At 35.7% G+C, this 18,244-nt stretch overlaps 1 protein-coding gene across 7 annotated transcripts in view; it reads left to right on the top strand.

Annotated features, from left to right (window-relative positions):
- Positions 1-18,244, top strand: part of NAALADL2 (N-acetylated alpha-linked acidic dipeptidase like 2) — a 1,339,397-nt gene that overhangs the window by 626,079 nt on the left and 695,074 nt on the right. The gene's annotated exons all lie outside the window — the stretch shown is intronic.

The following is an 18,244-nucleotide window of genomic DNA, read 5'->3' on the forward strand; positions in this document are numbered from 1 at the left end:
ACCCAGTGATTCATCTCTCAACTATGATGCCCAGTGCTCATCCCCAAGAGTGCCCTCCTTAATGCCTATTGGCCATTTAATTAATCCTCCCTGCCACACCCAGAACCCCTCCAGCAAGTCTCAGTTTGTTTTCTGTATTTAAGAGTCTCTTATGGTTTGCCTCTCTCTCTTTTTATTTTATTTTTCCTTCCCTTTTAAAAAACTTGCTTCTGATTCTAACACCGTATATTTAAGAACAGACTTTACTTTTCTAAAACAAACAGAAGAAAGAAAAAAAAAAAAAACCTGTAGGGGTCTGCATGTTTCTTGTATGAGCAAACATGAATATATGGATAGGGAAGGAAAGAATCAATAATCTTACCAATGGACAACACATCCTGAAGACAAAGCCTGTCCATACGTGAACATCTCCCTGGTATTGTCTGGAATATATAGGGGCGCCTGGGTGGCGCAGTCGGTTAAGCGTCCGACTTCAGCCAGGTCACGATCTCGCGGTCCGTGAGTTCGAGCCCCGCGTCAGGCTCTGGGCTGATGGCTCAGAGTCTGGAGCCTGTTTCCGATTCTGTGTCTCCCCTCTCTCTCTGCCCCTCCCCCGTTCATGCTCTGTCTCTCTCTGTCCCAAAAATAAATAAAACGTTGAAAAAAAAAATTAAAAAAAAAAAAAACTCTGGAATATATAGGTTTGCTTCTGTATACCTTTTTGACAACTTTTTGACTCTAGCCTATATAGACTACCAGCACTCTTACTAGGACCAGCTTATAACTTGAAAGAAGTTACAAGTTTAGGAAAGGAAGTTGTAGCAAAAGGCAAAGCAAAAACAATAGGAGTTTGCAATAAACTTTTTTGTTTATTAAGATAAATGAATCATATACTATAAAATTTACCTGTATGAAATATACAATGATCTTATTGTATTCAGAGTTTTATAACTATCACCATAATCAAATCAATGTTAGATCATTTTTATTACTCCAAATATCTTCCATTCATTAGTAGTCACCGGTCACTCCCCATTACCTCCATTCTTCCTGCCACAGCACTATGTAATCACTAATCTACTTCCTGCTGCTATAGAATTGCCTCTTCTGTACCTCTTATACACATCAGAATCTTACAGTTTGTTGTCTTTTGTGACTGACTTCTTTCACCTAATATGTTTTCTAGAGTCACGTGTTGTGGTATGTGTCAGTACTTAACTCATTTTCATTGCTGAATAATATTGCATTGGATAGACATACTTCCTTTTGTCTTTTTCATGATTTGATGGATATTTGGATTGTTTCAGCTTTGTGGTTATTATGAATAATGCTGTTGCAACATTTTGTGTACAAATTTTGTGTAGATACATGTTTTCATTTCTCTCCGGTATATACCTAGAAGTGGAATTGCTAGATCCTATAGGACCTTTATGTATGATCTTTTGAGGAAGTGCCAGACTGCTTTCCAAAGCAGCTGCACCATTTTAACTATGAGAGCTCCAATTTCTCCACATCTTCATCAATAGTTCTTATCTGTCTTTTTAATTATAGCTACCCTGATGAGTATGGTCTTTCATTGTGATTATTTATTTATTCATTTATTGAGAGAGAGAGAGAGAGAGAGAGAGAGAGAGAGAGAGACCAGTGGGGGAGGGACATAGAGGGAGAGAGAATCCCAAGCAGGCTGTTTTGTCAGCGCAGAGCCTGGCCTGGGGCTTGAAACCACAAACTGTGAGATCATGACCTGAGCCGAAATCAAGAGTGAGACACCTAACTGACCAAGCCACCCAGGTGCCCCTATGAGCTCTTTATATAGTTTGGTTATAAGCCTATTATCAGATATATGACTTGAAATATTCTCTCCCTTCCAGTAGGTTGCCTTTTCATTTTGTTGATGGTTTCCGTTGTATGCAGAAACTTTGTAGATTGATGTAGCACCACTTATTTATTTTTGCTTTGGTTGCTTTGCTTTAAAAAAAATCATTGCCAAGGGGCGCCTGGGTGGCGCAGTCGGTTAAGCGTCCGACTTCAGCCAGGTCACGATCTCGCGGTCCGTGAGTTCGAGCCCCGCATCAGGCTCTGGGCTGATGGCTCAGAGCCTGGAGCCTGTTTCCGATTCTGTGTCTCCCTCTCTCTCTGCTCCTCCCCCGTTCATGCTCTGTCTCTCTCTGTCCCAAAAATAAATAAACGTTGAAAAAAAAAATTAAAAAAAGAAAAAAATCATTGCCAAGACTTATGTCAAAGAATTTACTGCCGGGGCACCTGGGTGGCGCAGTCGGTTGGGCGTCCGACTTCAGCCAGGTCACGATCTCGCGGTCCGTGAGTTCGAGCCCCGCGTCGGGCTCTGGGTTGATGGCTCAGAGCCTGGACCCTGTTTCTGATTCTGTGTCTCCCTCTCTTTCTGCCCCTCCCCCGTTCATGCTCTGTCTCTCTCTGTCCCAAAAAAAAAAATAAATAAATAAACGTTAAAAAAAAATAAAATAAAAAAAAGAATTTACTGCCTATGTTTTCTTTTGGGAGTTTTATGGTTTTAGGTCTCACAGTGAAGTCTTTAGTCCGTTTTGAGTTAATTATTGTGTATGGTATAAGAGATTGGTTCATTTTCATTCTTTTGCACAAGAATACAAAGAATTTTATATACATAGATCTTATAATATGTTGTCTTTTGTGACTGACTTCTTTCACCTAGTATGAAAGAAGCACCATTTATTAAAGAGACTGTCCTTTCATCACTGTATTTCCTTGGCTCCTTTGTCATAAATTAGTTGACCATAAGTTCATGGGTTCATTTCTGGGTTCTCTAGTCTACTTCATACTTCATTGATCTATGGATCTATTTTTATGCCAATACTATATTGTTTTAATTATATAACACACGTTCTTTCTCTCTCAAAATAGAAACAAAGAAACAACAACAAAATAACGCTTCATTGACTCTTACATGAAGATTCTATTCCCAACTTCCGAGCTCATCTTCACTATTTCTTTGAGTGACTTCTTCATTCTTAAGCACTATTCATTTTTCAAGGTACAGCTTTAGTTCCCATCAGAACCCTCCTTAATTTCAACATTACTGAATTGTTATTTAAAACCCACAGCTTACTTCTGGATTACACTTTAAATGTGTATATACACTAGTTTAATCTTTACCGATAGAGTGTAATTTACTTAAAGAATTTTTTTATATATTTTGGTTTATATTTTTATGGTTCCAGTATTATGTACATATTCTTCTTGTTTAATAGATCTTAAAGGTGATGATGATAGGTGACCATGTGTAGAATGTTAACTCTGTTTTAAGACCCGTGCTAAGTGCTTGGAATTTATCCTTTGAATTCGTACCATGACTCTATATAACTACAGTCATTTTGTGTTTGGGTAGGTATGTATATGTACAGGCTAGGAAACAGAACTTAAAATTAATTTCCTGTCATAAAGTCACATAGCCAGTATGTGGCAGCGAATACTGGGATTCATACCCATTTCCATCCTAAACTCAAGTGACCGACCTTTACTGTATTATAATGCAAACTTGTTATTGTTTTCTAGTATTAATGATATCTTTAATCCATGTATCACAAGAGCTTTGCAGGGTCTTCTGGCTTTACCTGGAATGGAAAACTTTGTTTTCGATTATTAGAATCTGCATTTTAGTTATATAGTTTATTTTTTCGTGTTTAATCCATAACGTACATTATGCAACTTAATTTGAATATCATAAAAATTAGTCCTATAGCAAGAATATCTGATTTCAACTATAGTAAAATGTTTCATTTTAACTTGAACTTATTTCTTACAGATTAAATGAAAGTTGATGAATGACAACAATATTATTATAATTCATATTTTGATTTAGGAGGAAGATAGGGAGAGGGAAGCACTTTGTTTTTAACAACAGGAGATTTAGTAAACCGTAATTTTGTTTCATTAAAAAAGTCAAACGTGATTTAGTTATTTTCTCCCCCTCTGTATTTTTAAAGAATAATAAAAAATATTTTCTTTTCTTTGGAACAATTTGTTCATGCTTTAGGAGCCATTTAATTAAATTATTACCTGCTGGAGCACCATCTGTTTTTGTCCTAGAAATAAGAAGCATAGCTTTCTTTTACATAGGCTCGGTAACTATGGAGAAGGTGCCAAAACCCAATAAGAATCATCAGCAGATGGACTGAGGCACTTCAATCTCTACACAGTCAGTTTTGATTGTTCTGGGCATAGCTAAATGGATTTTTCTGGATAGATTCCTTTCAAAATCTATTATGTTCAGGAGGGGAGTTGGATTAATCTTCTCCTATAGATCTCTTCACATTTCCCTCTCAAAATAGAGGACCTGATTTTTTTTTTTTTAACTCTGTGTATGTCCACATTACAGATACCAGTTCTAAACAGTGTAAGTAAATACCTTTATGTGTTTAAGAGACTTGAAGTTGGTAAGTGCTGGGATGAATTTTCCAGGGGCCACCTTTTCATGGGCTGCTTCTCTTTTCCCTCTGCTCTTGTGTCCCCAGTTCCCTGGATACAATCTTCATGTATGGCACACAACCCAAAGGTCTGCTGTCATATCCTCTCATTCCAGACTCTGAGTTTTGTTTAGGAAAAAGAGAAATCCAGGAACTTGTAGTGCAAAATCACTTGTGGTGAATTACATCAGCTCTATTCAAGAAGTGGGGTGACTGAGTATAGTGTACATGTAAGGGTGATTATTTTAATTAGTATTTTTTTAATGTTTGTTTATTTTTGAGAGACAGAGTGTGAGCAGGGGAGGGGCAGAGAGAGAGGGAGACACAAAATCTGAAGCAGGTTCCAGGCTCCGAGCTGTAAGCACAGAGCCTGATGCAGGGCTCTAACTCACAAACAGTGAGATCATGACCTGAGCTGAATTCAGTCAACCAACTGAGCCACCCAGGCACCCCTTAGTTAGTATTAACCAATTGTTATTTGTTATTAATAATCTTTTGTGAACTATATGATATTGGTCAATAGTATTTAAAACACAGATTTATGAATTATCTCATTTGGTTTTCACACACCCAAGTCTAATTTTACCTATGAAGAAACGTGGTTTGCCCTGGGGACCATAGCTAGTAAATGCAGGTCCAGATTTCAAACCTATCTCTCTTGATTTCTAGTAATTTATAATTTTAAAACTAGCATATATATTGGGTTTTACAGCTTATCAGCTGAATTTGGTTCCAACATTTAACATTATTCATTAATTAACTCTTACAAGTACATAGGATAGATATTACATTCTCTTTAAAAGGCTAAATGGGGGCGCCTGGGTGGCGCAGTCGGTTAAGCGTCTGACTTCAGCCAGGTCACGATCTCGCGGTCCGTGAGTTCGAGCCCCGCGTCAGGCTCTGGGCTGATGGCTCAGAGCCTGGAGCCTGTTTCCGATTCTGTGTCTCCCTCTCTCTCTGCCCCTCCCCCGTTCATGCTCTGTCTCTCTCTGTCCCAAAAATAAATAAACGTGGAAAAAAAAATTAAAAAAAAAAAAATAAAATAAAAGGCTAAATGAACTGCAGTAATTGCTGTAAGACACATTGCTGGTTAAATGGCAATTACCTTACCCTAAATTTATAATGTCTTCAAGATGTCATGCCCCTTTTCAGTCTATCATCTATTGAGCAGTTGCAGGGTTCTAGACACCGTGCTAGTGTACAAAGATAAAACGTAGCTAGACAGAAGAACTAAAATCAAGAATTTGAACCTGATCAAATCAGGCAGAGGCAGAACACATGTAATGTGTGCCTAGAAGAGACTGGAAAGCAGGAAGTCCAGGAAAGGGTAGGAATGGAAGCTGAGGCCTGCCCAGGCATCAAGGTCTTATGTGTCTTGGAAAGTCATCTGTGAAATGTTCTATTCCTTAAGATAAAAGACTTCATATGATTTTAAGGTGTCAGATGACCTGGTCAGATTTCTGTTTTGGAAAAATAGCTTAAGTGGTTATTCTTTCTGGTTATTTATTCATTGCTGAGAAACAACCCCCAAATATAGTGGCTTTGAACAACAGCTTTTTGTTATGTCTATTTGATAAACAAATATGGGCAGTTCTCACCTGGCTTATTCTTTTGCTCCATGTCCTTGTCACTCTTTGAGTATCCGCTGGCGGCTGGTCACATGTGTGGCACTTTGGTTCGGAAGCCTGGGCTCAGGTTTTTCTCCATTTGGTCTCAGGGCCTCTCCACATGGTCTCTTCCACTTAGGATAGATGCACTTCTTGGTGCTCAGGGCTCCAAGAATTCCTTTTCTGTAAAAGTTACCCATGCTTTAATTACAGTTCTCATAAGACACTTTATAGCAAATATATATTGCACTGTCCTTCAATCTGTTCGTTTAAAAGCTGTCACATTTAAATTAGACAATTACTCTTAAGATATATATGTATTCCTGAAAGAACAGGGATATAAATGTGAGGAGATCATGAATATTTAGGGGTTGTCAAAATGATGAGTTTGGTCCAACAAATATTTACCTGGCCAACGAATCATTACAAAAACTGTGGGAAATAAAATATGATAAGACCTAATTCTTAGAGGCAGAGAGGAAAAGTCTATTGAAAACAAAAATTTAGAAATTAATTTTTTTAATCTTTACTTATTTTTGAGAGAGAGAGAGAGAGAGAGACAGAGAGAGAGAGAGACAGACAGAGCATGAGTGTGGGAGGGGCAAAGAGAGGGGGAGACATGGAATCCGAAGCAGGTTCCAGGCTCTGAGCTGTCAACACAGAGCCCCACACGGGTCTCAAACTCATGGACTGCAAGATCATGACCTAAGCCTAAGTCGGAAGCTTAACTGACTGAGCCATCCAGGCGCCCCAAAAACTTCAGATATTAAAATCATGAGCCTTGGTATCTAGTAACTATGAGCATGGATTTTAAGTATATTTGGGGAAGTCACAAGCAACTTTAGTGAGGCCATAGTGGAGAGACTTACATCTGCGTGTGAATGTGTGAGCTTATTCATTTCTTCTCTCCACTTTCTTCCTGAAAAACTACCCCCCCTCCCCCCACCTCCCCCAACCTGGAAAGGCTACAAAGGGATGGAACTTATGGGAAAAGGTCATACTACAAAATTTTGTTAGGGATTGATTGTGGTAAAATTGAGTGATGTTCTTTTATTGTTATTATTTTTAATTTCTAGAGGAATGAAAAATGTGCCTTCATTTGATTGCTTTCCGTCACAGTAGCAGAGAGGCTAAGGACACAAAATCTGGACCCACATTAACTGGGTTCAAATGTTGTGTGATCTAGACCAAATTGCAACTGTCTCTTCAGTGTCCTTGTCTGTAAAACAGGGATGACAACAGTAACTTCATAGTGTTGTTTCGATAATTAAATAAAGTAATGTAAATAGCACATAGTGGCACCTAAATGTGTGCTTTTATTTTTGTTTTTTGTTTGTTTGTTTGTTTTCCTAATGCTGTATTTCTTAGCACAATTAAACTAATCAAGGTCATCTACTGTTTACAACTTTGTTGCAGTGTATGTTCCCATTTTAACTCAACTTAATTTTTATTTTCTACATCCTTAAAGACTATGCTCCTTTTCAGGCAAAAACTATAATATTTTCATTATTTGGGCTTCCAAATGTTTCAGAGTACTCAGGAAATGATGAAAGATTCAACCCTTTACAGGATTCAAAAAGAGAGAATGTGAGGGGAAGAACAAAAATAATGCGTTTGTTTCTAAGATATATATGATTGACAAAGGTTTTGTGGGAGTAATATGTAGGTTAAAATTGTGGAGGATGATGGGAATGAATAGTCTCACCAATCATAATAGCTGAAGGGGGTTTTTGTAGAAGTGTTAGGGAGAAGGGTCTTTAGTTCTTCCCCCATAGTGTAACATTATGGAACTCCGAAGCAGCAAGTTAAGGATAAATTGAGTTTCACTAATATTTTAAAGGCTGAGGTTTAAAAGCATTTGGAATTCTAGAGTAAAACATAATCTTTGGTTTGGTCATCAGGGAATCATTTCAAATAAAAAGAATCCACTGATTATTTGTAGTTCAGGATATATCATTCTCAATATGCAAAAAAAAAATAAAACAAACTCTTTATGTTTTATTATTTTATCATTTCTCAATGAATTACTGAGATATCAATAGTGAAATAAGAATGGAGAAGTAAAAATGAAATAATGGGAAAGGAGAGAAAAATATAAAGAAAAAGATAAAGGATGCATTATGGGAAGAAAGAAAATTGGAAGGAAGCTAAAATTCATGTTGGTAAAGTAATAATATTTGACATTTTAAAACTGAAGTGCTAAGTGAATTTTAAAATTTTGCATGCATTATTATAATAAACTACCTTTCAATGATGTCAATTATATAAAAGTTCTGCTAAATGTTTTACATTTAATGTCTTTGCGAATATTGCATTTTCATGCCTTTTGCCTGACATTTAATTTCATATCAGCATTACTTTTATGTGTGATTGGAGGTCTTCCATTTTTTGTAATACTCCTGTTCCTAAATAAAATAGAAATGACATAAGCAGTGCCCAATATAGTTTTTAGTGGATTGTTTAGTTGCTTTAATTTACCTAAGGCTATTAGTACGCATGTGTATAAATTTGTAATAAAAATTAACTTCTCAATATCAAACTGTATACAGATGTAACATATTACTACAGTATTTCTCATCCTGTTTCTTATTATTTAATACATGCTTTTTTATTGAAAAGGTTAGCAGTTATTAGTATTATCATACTTAAAGAAAGGTCACTTACAGAAAGGACTTGAATTTCATACTTTAAAATAATAATTGTCACCTTTTTCTTCAGATAATATTCCATTTTTGAATCAGTGGGAGGCCTAGAATAAAATACTGTAAAAATATATCCTTGTTTATCTTCATATATATGTAATTATGATATGGCATTTTAGAAGTAAGAAAGAATAGCGAGACCTTGAACAATTTGTTTCAAAATTACTTGCAATAATTCTTGAAAAGCATTTCAACCTTGATTCTGTCATCAGTTGTCAACTGAAAGCTTCACAATTTTTAATTTTCTTCACATTAATGTTTTTCTGCTACTTAACCAAACATCATAATTCACTTAAACTAATTTTTAGCCCTAAGATTAAGAGAATTACTATATTGTAATCTTTGTCTTATAAAGAGCATAACAGGCTATTAAGTATAATGAATTCCTATCATTGTATTATTGTGGGTTAAATCACCAATTTTAATTTTCTTTAGCTTATGGTCTAATACTTTGAAAGCTGAACACAAAAATGTTTATATCCGGATCTTCCTTGTTGATCTTTAGCTAAAGAATAGGTTTCCAGATTTTATCTAATACAGATTTGGAATGGTTTATATGATACATATTTTTACAGTAACACAAATATACTGTACCCATGGGTTTTCCCAGGCTGCCTTCTTTCCCAGCAGTTAACCACTGCATCACAATATATTAACACTTTTTCCTGTTAACACCCTAAAGAAACAAGTATGAAAAGAGTCATTTCAGAAAATGAAAAGCACAGATTGTGAGTACACTGGATTATGACTCTGGGCCTCCAAAAGTCTTTTTGTGTTATCATTTTAGGAAACAGCAATATGAATTTTAGAATAAAGCATTGCAGTTTGTAGAAGCCTGTTGATAGTTTTTGAAGAGTAAAGATATCTAAAAGGTAAACCAATAAATTACCTTTGAAAATGTGAAAGATAGAGTGCTTAGTGGCCTCATGTAGGTAACAGCTTCATCTCTCTGTCCCCTGGAAATCCAAAAGCCATAGTCAAAAAACAACAATTTAAGATGATTCACACTGGCTAAAAGGATAAAAAATTGCAGTGTATCTATCAAGCTAAGAGGCTCCTCCTGGCAGACAGCTCTCAAAGAGCCAAGTGGTGATTGTATTGACCGTTAACTCTTGACACCCTTGAAGCCCTCTTAGGCCTGTGTAAACCACACATAGTAGGGAGTAGGACAAGATGGACAAAAGGGTTTTAATGGCCGAAAACAGGTCTCCGGCAGGTCGTATGTGAACTGTAGCTTTCAAGTTCTAAGTACAGTTGTTTTGCTCTTTGTCCCTCAGCAGCAGGAGAAAAGAGAAATTTGGAAAGGGTTGTTAGGAAGAGACCATAAAGTAGAGGTTGTGGTCTTCTCCTCAGAGAGCAATGTACTTGGAAGCGATTCTCCCTTATTCAAAACTACAGTGCCAGGAAACATCGATGCCTGGCAGGGTGTTGTGGAAAGCAGACGACAGAGCTCTTTTAGGTCCTAGGGTCGGAGCAGCACCCAGAGATCTAAAGGTCGAGGCAGGACCATTCAGATTTAGTGGACATTGAGACTCCTGGAGTGAGTTGTCACATTGGTGACATAACTGGGGATCATTCAATCAGTAAGATCTCTGAATTCATTATTATGCCAACTTTGGGGACTTCTAGAGAGTCTGAATATTGGACTATTTAAAAGAGTAGGTTTTGAAATTTGACAGGTTGGGTGTGATATTCCAGCTGCTTGCCTTTGATAGCTGTGAGAGCTTGGAAAAAGACAACCTCTAAGCCTCATCTATAAAATAAGGATAATAGTAGTACTTAACATATAGGATTATTTGACGCAACGACAGGATGTTTATGAAACTTTAACCTTATAGTAGGTTCTGGCTCATTTTAAGGGGTCAATGGAGCATCTATTAGCATTTTATTTTGCATAGCATAACATGGGCACATTCTTCTGTGTATCAAAATCTAAGTGTATAGGATAAAAAAAAAAATGAGACTCATAGAGTTCTCTGACTAGAGAAATGTATCTTCCTAACATAGAAACCTGCAACTACAAAAAGCAATATCTTAAAAAAATAATAAAATTACAAACAAACTCTTCAGCTAAGACTGACAGCCTTGTGCATTAACGAGGGAAATTAGGTGAAGGATGATGGAACTTGAGAGGACTCTGCAGACAGCCTTCTTAGCCCTGACTGCAGTGAAGCTGAGAATGGCTTTGAAACTCAATTATAATGGCTCTCTTTAGCCAGACTCTCAGCATTTGTTCTCCTCCACACTTCTGTAATTTGTAGTTTTGTGGTTTCATTCATCTTATGCATGTTCATTTCTAATGGAGGCCACTTCAAGTACTCTGAAGGTGAAAAGGATGTAAGTCCTGTGGAAGTAAATAAGTATTTCTGCGGATGATAGAAATATGTCTATAAATGGAAATGATGACCAGGCCAAAACAAAAGAAAACAAAAATTAAATCTAGGTAGAAGTAGATACCAAAAAGGACCAGGAAAGGAGTCCATGGCAGGAACAGAAACTGTTTTCACATCACTGAGTAGAAGAGTTCTGTGATGGTGGTTAAAACTCAACCTTACAGGGGCTCCTGGGTAGCTCAGGTGGTTAACATCCGACTTCAGCTCAGGTCATGATCTCACAGTTCATGAGTTTGAGCCCTGCATTGGGCTCTGTGCTGACAGCTCAGAGCCTGGAGACTGCTTTGGATTCTGTGTCTCCTTCTTTCTCTGCTCCTCCCCTGCTAGTGTGCGCACACGCGCTCTCTCTCTCTCTCTCTCAAAAATAAATCAACATTAAAATAATAAAAAAAAAACTTAACCTCACATGATAGATATTGTAAATAGTACTAAGTGTTCAAACTACTTGTTCAGGAAATCCAGAGACTATGCTCTATATCATTTTAGTCAATTTAGATGAATTCTTCTGCTTGCCAAATTTTGCCTGAACTGAATGATATCATTCTTTTTTTTTTTTTAATGATGTCATTCTAATATTGCAGAACCTTATCATAAATACAGGAACCAGGTGAGCCCAACAAACCATCCCACTAGTGCATTACACAAATTTCAGGTACACACAGATGCCGAAAGAAAGGCTGGCCCACTCAGGGAACTGGCATGTGGTCATACATATGCAAGCGATATAAAACACATTTACACAAACCTGCTGTATTTCATCAAATAATTTTCCTTCAAACAGTTTTGACTGATTTTTGCAATTTACAGCTCATTAATTTTGTATCCTATAAGCATACTTTTTACATGTGAATTCAGTGATCAAGGTAACTCAGGCTTCAGAGTAAAGTTTTAGTTTTATACTCTCCAGTTTGATTAACTGCTCTGCCTAAATTTGGTGTACTATTGCCCATTTTAAGAGTAGGTTTTGACTATTTTTCTTCCTAAAAATAAAACAGATAATTTTCCCTTACTTCATACATACTCTTTATTCAATTAGTGAAGCATGAACAACAAATAATTATTGTCATTTCTTTTATGCAGTTGATATGCAAAATTATAATTAAAGAAGGAATTCTTAACGTATTTACAGATGCTATAGCAATTTCCAGGGCCATTTCACAAAACCAGATTGGGAAAAAAAATCTCATTATACTAAAAAAATTAAGTCAGGGAACAGTTTTCTGAATTACTGTTTTTATAGTTTTATCTTTGGCTCTGCTCTCAAGTTGAGACCATTAAAGCTTTCAACAACAAATATTTATTCCACAAACATGGGCTTTATTTGTACAAACCAGGTTCATACTGAAAAATTTATGTCAAATGTTTTCAGCCTATAAGGAATGTTCTTAAACTTAAATTTAAAAATTCCTCTGGGCACTCATATAGTTCACTGGTACAGCATCTAAAGTAATACTGCACGAAGGTGCATAATGAATGCCTTTTGATGATGGACTGACATTTCTAAGAAATGCCTTTGCCTCAAATCAATCTACTCAAACCAGCAAATGATTTGACATTCAAAGCTTCAGGAAACACTATATGAATATTTTCTCCCATTCTACAGTAAAGATTCAATCATAGAACTGTCATAGGAAATTGAGATTCTGCCTTGTGTTTTAAAGTTAGTCTGCCAGAGTCATTTATTTATTTTGCTTATAAAATAACTTTACAAGTAGGGAAGCTGTTAGATGTGTTTCTAATTCTAATAAGATCTACACAATCTCTTACTGTTTGAGTTGAAAACACTATCAGTATCATCAAAGTCAGTAGATGAAGTCAATCACCTAGGACACACATGGTTTTCTACAACAAACGTATATAACTCATGTTGATGATTAATTATCACTATGTTTAATTATCACTAATTCCTAGAACCATTAAACTGAAATCGTTAGCATTATAGAAAAACTGTTTTTCTTTTTGTAAGTAGAGTAAAAAGAATAACAAGACATAGAATTGGTGGTTGTAAGTAAATGCAACAATAACTTCTACATAAATATTAGCCATTTTTCTCTCTTATCTGAGCCATAGCTAGTAATTAGAAGGTGCTTCCCATTCTCAAAAATCCTTGAGTCCACTGCTCAGTTCCTCATTATCTCTTGGTTCTTGTTACTGAAACTCAAGGCCTCTGGACATAATTTAATTTAACCAAGTCTTCAAAGTTGTAAGCTCCAAATATGTACTTCTGTTCTGTTAAACTATAGAATTTCTAGAGTAATCCTTTATGAGTGGATCATTTGTATCGTGTTAGATCTTGTTCTAAGCACCTTTAATAATTTATCTCATTTATTCATAGTAATGTTACAAATATAGTTCAATATTTTACAAATGTGGAATTTAAGCATAAAGATGCTAAGTAACTGGTCTGAATTACATAGCAGAGCTAGTATTTGAATCAAGTAGCCTGACTGTAGAGTCCACTAATTTAGAGATTGATAAAGCCAGGACATTCATGTAATAAATTCCCTCTCTGTGATTGCTGAGCAAGAAAGTAATACTGCTGTGATTATATTTCTAAGTGGCATTAATAATATATAGCTTTTAAACAAAATTTCTGTTTAACATGTATTTATCATCTGAAGTATTTGCCAGCCATTGTGTTAGGCTAGATCTGCAGCAGCCACAGATTGTATTTTACGTTTTGAAATCTCTGCCTGGCTTGGTGTTCATCTTTTATTTATATTAATTTATTTAGTTTCAGCCAGTGAAAATGTGTGAAAGAAAGCATTCAGAAGTAACAATTTATTTTTAAACTAATCATATGCTCAGTAAGAATACAAAATCATTTTTTATTGACTTAAGCCTGCCGTAATCCAGAAAAAATACCTTTTAGTTCAACTTGTTTCTGCTTTCTTTTCCTTATAAAAGGATAAGTGTATACAAAAGATAAATGTTTTAGTATGTTGAATTTAAAAACAATTTAGACTTTGGTATGGGCCTGGGTGGGAAGGGATCTCATCTAAGTGAATAAGAGATGTTGGTATAGAGAATATACTCTACTTTTCATAAAAATTGCATTCTATAAAAAACGCTAAGTGGTATAATATAGAATGTGAGGATGCTACAGATATTTCTATTTGAGAAAATGTAACAATTTTCTATGACCTGATCTACACCAAAGTACAGGTGACCTTTGAATAACATGGGTTCGAACCGTGCCAGTCCACTTATACATGGGTTTTGTTTTGTTTTCTGATAAATACAGTGTAGTACTGTAAATGTATCTTATCTTCCTTGTGATTTTCTTAACAACATTTTCTTTTCTCTGCCTTATTTTAAGAGTACAGCATATTGTACATCTAACATACAAAATATGTGTTATTTGAATGTTGTTGATAAGACTTCCAGATGGTAGTCAGCTATTAAGTTTTGGGGGAGTCAAATATTGTGCTCAGATTTTCAACTGAATGGGGGGTCAGCACCCCCAACTCTCACATTGTTCAAGGGTCAACTGTACATTTCTTTTGGAGGAAAATTCATGTGGCCGATTCTGAAATCTACTACATGTATGTTTTAAATTACTCATATAGAGTAGTTATAAAATAATATGATGATATAAATTAAATGAATATCAGTAACAGAAAATACATGAAGTTTGGATGGCATAATTATATAATCATATCTAAGAGATGCTGGTTTTGCTGAAGATTTCTTTTTATAATGTAATTTTTATTGTACTTGAGCATTTGAAAATTCTGATAAAACACTGTGTTATGTTGTTTACTTACCTTACAGAGCATAGGTTTTTAAGGAAGGCTACATTCTTTGTGGCATGAATAAAATAATTTGTGCTGACTCAAAATTGAATATATGATCAGTTTTATTTAGTGGTACTCTGTTTTATTTTTAAGGAGTTTATTTTAGATAGATTAAGTGAAACAGAACTATCAGTGCAGAGATTTATAGTTTTGCAAAAAGCTATACGATTTTCCTTGAGGCAAGATAATTTTAAAGAAACGATTTCTAAATGTATATAAAATGTACAGAACATGTATAGACTATATATGTAACTTATTTTACCAAATGTAAATGGTTTAAATGATTCACTGTGTATGTTCATTCGCCCATACTTATTTCCTTGGAAGTTTTCTTGAAGTATTTAGGAATTTGTTACATTGAATGATTCCATTTACCTTTGACCCAGTTACTGCTCTCCTGGAAGATAGAATTTAGGGTAAGTTTATAAATGTGTAATGAGTTCAAAAGTGGTAGTAAGGGTGTTGGGCAGATATCCATCATGGTGAGGACTTAATATCTGTATCTGCATTACATTCTAATTGATGGCTCTGTCTGATGTTTGAAAAGCGTTAAATTGCTGATGTACTTGTGATGGAATGCCTACTGTCAGGCTAGAGATGAAAACTCTCCCTCATCGCTGCCGTTGATTTTTAAATGATTTGTGTGGAAATGACTTTGAATGTTTGTATTAGAGGTCATAATTAGAGATCGCACATTTCCATAGTAACTCCTGTGTGCCACGTCTTTCTTGAGCATAAGACATGTCCTACAATTCAATTTTTGAAACAATCTTTAAAGAGAGAGACTCTGATTCATTAAAATGAGAGACAGGGAAGTCTAAAGAACCACAATGGGGCAGTGTCTAAGTAAATTAATCAATAATGCATGAACGGAACACTTAAAGAAATAAATATCATCATATCATTTCAAGATAGCAAGGATTTATTGATGTGTAAGCTAAAAAAGAAAAAAATGACTAGTGTTAAGAAATTTCAGTATTTTAAATTGTATGTTAAAATAATTTGAATTGTGGGGTATTTAACATTAATTTACTGCTAATAAATTATTAATCTCATATTTTTTATAAAACCACAAATCACCTTAAGAAAAATGTACCCAAGCATCACTTTTCTCAGTCTAAAGAATTATTCAACTCTAGACCTCAGTTTCCTCTTCTGCATTCAGAGAGAATTTAGAATTATGGATTTTAGAAAGCCTTTAGTTCTGCTACCTTCAAGTTTTTCCTATCCTCCTGGATTTTCTTTTACCTTAAAAAAATTTTTTTTAACCAAGTGTGATTTGGAGTCTTCCTCTAACACTTTACCAACGCTCTCCTAACTTATATGAATAATTATCATTAACTCCAACCATTGCTTTCTTTTTTTTTTTTTTTTTTTTGCTTGTCTTGGTATGAGCAAGGATAAAATTCAATTGTTGTGCTTTCTTGAATCACTTTGGAAACCAGGCTAAGTGAAAGGGAGGGAGGGAGACGGAAGGAAAGGGGTTGGGGAAAGTGCAGAATTATTCCTGAGCCTATTGTAATGCATGGTACTGAATAAACACCTTCATGATAACAGTTGTTATGTCATGTAGTGCTTTTTTTTTCTTTTTTGTCTTACATATGAACTAAATGGAAACAAGCAAATCACAACTAGCATATTTTATATGTGAGCGTACATGTGTGTGAATATAATGTAGCTTCCCCTTCTCCACAACGTCTTACCCTTATAATTTCTCCTGCGTTACTTAACTCATTTCATTTCCTCCATCAGTCTTCCCCGGTCCTCTCTCCTCTACTACCAGAAATGTCCCTTCTAACCCATAGAGCCTATGCAACACTCAATGGATGTTTTAGGTGCCCTGTCTTAATCCTAATTACAACACTATGAAGTTTATATTATTATCATGCCCATTTCACAGATGAAGACCGTGAGTTACACAGAAGTTAAGCCTTTTACCCACAAATATGCTTTCCTAGCTTTTTCTCTGAATCTCCAGTCCATGTGCTCCTTCCTTGTACTAGAATGCTGGTAGTTTTGCATTTTCCAAATGGTCCATGCACCATGCATTCTTATTCCTCTGCATGTTTGTAAATTTCCCCTGCCTGAATGTCATCCTTTCACACCCCTGGTCAGCCCTAGTTAGCTCTTCCTCTCTTGCCGGAAATATCTCAGAGATCACTTTCTTGGGGAAGCCTTTCCCATATTCCCTGAGTCTCCTTTGCACTCTACATTTTTTTATTCAACTTATAGGTTTGTTCATGCATTTATCTCTGATTGAACTGTTCCTTCCTTGAGGATTAAGGACCCATTTATCTTTGTTTTCACTGCCTGTCCCAGTACCTGACATGCATTACTTACTGTTATGGAGTCAACAATGGGTAAGACTGAATCCTAGATTATAGGGTAGCAGATGAGAAATCTAGTCAGAATTACAATTTTTATTTTGTAAGATTAATATTTAATTATATTTTAACTCTTTAAAAAATCAGAACATTTTAATTAATATGGATCTCTGCCAGACAGGATTAGAGCTGCATATACCCATAATTCTGTGTAGAATGCCACTCCCTTCCATGAAGTCCCTGTATCTTCCTATTAGAGTTTACTTGTTAACCACTGGACCTAAGGCAATTAGCTGATCACTTGTCCATTGAGCTCTATTCTTCTCCCACCACAGTGGGGCACATAGAAAAATCATAAAACATAGTGAGGGACCTTAGAATCCAGCTGAGATGACAAATCTAATACACAGAAAATTTAAGTATAAATACTCCTAATCTGCAACCATAATACACCAGTGGGTTACTGAATACAGACAGAAGACCACTTGTAGTTAATTAGCCCAGTTAGCCTAATACCACTCTGCAGGATATAACAAACTGTCATCCAAAACTGTGTAGGGGAGAAAATCTCCATCTGCCACTCCTGTAGCAAGGTTATGAAACCAAACTCTCCTAGCTGGCAAAAGGCTTCCCTTTTTGGAAAGATGCCATCCCAGACTTTTATTTAAAGTTCAGTGATACAGGCCAATTCCTGTTACTAATTCCACGGAAACATTTGGTCTTCTGGGGTGGCCTTAGAGTTTCCAGTCCTTTTGATAATTTGTGACTATGTAATATATTATATTTTGTTTCTTGTATTTCAATAACATTATCACTCCATTTAGTTTCTGTTTCTATTGTATCCTGATCTCTTTTTGAAAATAGTTCTGATACTAAAAATCATCCCAGGGTCTTTCTTGTCTTTCTTTGTTTCTTTCTTTCTTTCTCCTTCCTTCCTTCCTTCCTTCCTTCCTTCCTTCCTTCCTTCCTTCCTTCCTTCCTT

This window comes from Herpailurus yagouaroundi, unplaced genomic scaffold (assembly GCF_014898765.1).
Source record: "Herpailurus yagouaroundi ecotype Mexico unplaced genomic scaffold, PumYag 159, whole genome shotgun sequence".
In the NCBI taxonomy this organism is placed as follows: Eukaryota; Metazoa; Chordata; class Mammalia; order Carnivora; family Felidae; genus Herpailurus; species Herpailurus yagouaroundi.